Here is a 2,500-nt window from a genome sequence, read left to right as displayed (position 1 = left end):
ACCCCTTTCCCCTTCCCAATATCTACCCTCTCATCCTCTCCACCTCCTTCCCTTCTTCTTCCCTGCCCTCTTCCTTTTCATCACCTCTTAACCTCTTCTGTCATGCACTTCCACCTGCTCCACATCTACATCCACTCCCCCCCATTGCTCCACCCTCCCCACCACCACCATTGCCCCCTCCTCTTTATCTCTCTCTCTTTCATTCCCTCCACCACCTCCTCTCTACCCATCACCAGCATGACCCCATCTCCCTACCATCACCACCCCCTCCTCCTCCTCCTCCTACTCCCCCCCCTCCCCCACCTCCTCCTCCCGCGGCGCCAGACAGCAGGCACCCCGCGAGGCAAGTTCAGTGTAGCACGAACCTGCGGAGTGGTGACAGCTCCGCGCTGCGCCCTGCTTCTGTGCACCTAGAGAGAGAAACAGAGTGAGAAGGAGAGGGAGAGAGAGACGAACGTATTAACAGGGAGAGTGAAGGACTTGGAATATTAAAAGGAGAGGAGAAAAAAACGATAACTTAGTGTGGAGAGTAATTGTTGAAGGAGTACACGTGGATATTGCAAGAAGAGGATTGACAGAAGTGAAGTGAAAGAAGAAAATAATTTATAGAGGAGAAGCGAGCAGAGACGAAGGATTTACAGGTGAATATTATTAGTTGTCTGTTTAGTACTTTTTTTTTTCGTGTTTTGATTTTTTTTTTTTTTGTCTGGTTTAGTTGTTTTGGTCTTGTTTTTGTCTCTAGTTCTTGTTTTTGTTGCAGTTTTCGTTATTTCTATTGTTGTCATTCTGGTACTTGTTTTATCTTCTTGTTCTTGTCCTTGTTTTTCTGTTGTTCTTCTATTACCATCAACATCAACAGCTGCACCATCTTCTTTTTCTTTTCTTTTCTCTATCTTCTTCATCATCATCATCATTTTCGAGTCCTAGTTCTTCTCTTGTTGTTGTTGTTGTTGGTCTTCTTTTTCATCTTTCTCTTCAACTCCATCACCTATATTTTCTTCATCTTCGTCTTTTACCTCTTCATCTTCTTTTCCTCCTCCTCCGTCTTTTCTCACTTCCTCCTATTTCAATTTGTCATCCTTTTGCTTCATTGTTCTCTTCTGTCTCATTGTCGGCACCATTATCATCTTTTTTCTTCTACTTTTTTTCTTTGTTGTTGTTGTTGTTGTTGTTGTTGTTTTCTTCTTCTTCTTTTTCTTCTTCTTCTTCTTCTTCTTCTTCTTCTTCTTCTTCTTTCTCTTTCATCTTTCTCTTCAACTCCATCACTTATATTTTCTTCCTCTTCGTCTTTTACCTCTTCATCTTCTTTTCCTTCTTCTCAGTCTCTTATCACTTCATCCTATTTCAATTTGTCATCCTTTTGCTTCATTGTTCTCTTCTTTCTCACTGTCGGCACCATTATCACCAATTTTTCTTCTACTTATTTTTTTCCAATTCTTCATTCAATTTGTCATCCTTTTGTATTTCTCTTCCACAAACGCACCCGCCAGAGGGCAGCACTTGATTGAAACACACATCATCAGTTTCTCCTTTTTCACGCTATCCGTTTCTCTCTGATTCGGAAATTGATTCGTCAAGTTTCGAAACGGTGACTTGCGAAGCTCCGAAGCAGTTAATCTTCAGAGCGATGATGAAATGAAAGAAGAGAGAGAGAGAGAGAGAGAGAGAGAGAATTGGAAAAATGGAGCTGTGTAATTTTAAACCTCCTCCTCCTCCTCCTCCTTTTCATTTCACTTCCCACACCTGAAGGATCTTGTGTGTTAAGGGGACGTCCTGTTTACCCCCCCTCTCTCTCTCTCTCTCTCTCTCTCTCTCTCTCTCTCTCTCTCTCTCTCTCTCTCTCTCTGTCTCTCTCTCTCTCTCTCTCTCTCTCTCTCTCTCTCTCTCTCTCTCTCTCTCTCTCTCTCTCTCTCTCTCTCTCTCTCTCATTGTCTTTACCTTCCTATTCTTCCTCTTGCTTCTTCCTGTCATCATCACCTTTTCATCTTTTTCCTCTTCCTATTATCTTTACTTCCTCCTCTTCCCCTTCGTCTTCCTCTTTTTTCTCCTACATTTTTTACCCTATTTTTCTTCATTCCGTTGTGTTCCCTTCCTATCATCACTGTCTTCCCTTATTCCTTTTTCCCTTTCCTCCCTTTGTGGTGATCCTTTTTCTTTCCTCCATTACTTCCTTCTTTTCTTATCCCTCTCCTTCTCCTCCATAACCTTTAACTTACCTTTTCTTTCTTCTATTAATTACATTGTCTTTGCTCTCCTGTTTCTCCATTCTTTCCTTGTCTTTCCTTATCGCTGTCCTTCCTTTGTAGTATCTCCTCATCTTATGTCTCCTTGTATCTCTTCATTGCTTATCTCTTCATCTCTCCTTCTCTTGTCTCTTAATTTCTCTCCTTCTTACATTTTCTTTGCTTTCCTTTGTCTCCATTCTTTCCCTGTTCATTCTTTTAATCTTGTTTCTCGTAATCTCTTTCCTTCTCTATAATCCCTAACTTATTTTTTTCTA

General features: G+C 41.5%; 1 protein-coding gene across 5 annotated transcripts in view; it reads left to right on the top strand.

Annotated features, from left to right (window-relative positions):
- LOC126998366 (uncharacterized) overlaps window positions 1–2,500 on the top strand; it is a 191,645-nt gene that overhangs the window by 118,143 nt on the left and 71,002 nt on the right. The window contains exon 1 of one of the 5 annotated variants that reach the window (XM_050859902.1): window positions 371–641. The exons of the other annotated variants lie outside the window; for them this stretch is intronic. The gene's annotated coding sequence lies outside the window, so the exon portion shown is untranslated. Of the gene's footprint in view, window positions 1–370; window positions 642–2,500 lie in introns of those variants that run through there. 5 annotated transcript variants of the gene reach the window in all.

The sequence above is a fragment of the Eriocheir sinensis genome, chromosome 14, assembly GCF_024679095.1.
Source record: "Eriocheir sinensis breed Jianghai 21 chromosome 14, ASM2467909v1, whole genome shotgun sequence".
Classification (NCBI taxonomy): domain Eukaryota; kingdom Metazoa; phylum Arthropoda; class Malacostraca; order Decapoda; family Varunidae; genus Eriocheir; species Eriocheir sinensis.
Note: the sequence above shows the minus strand (reverse complement) of the source record. Positions and strands in the feature narration are given on the sequence as shown.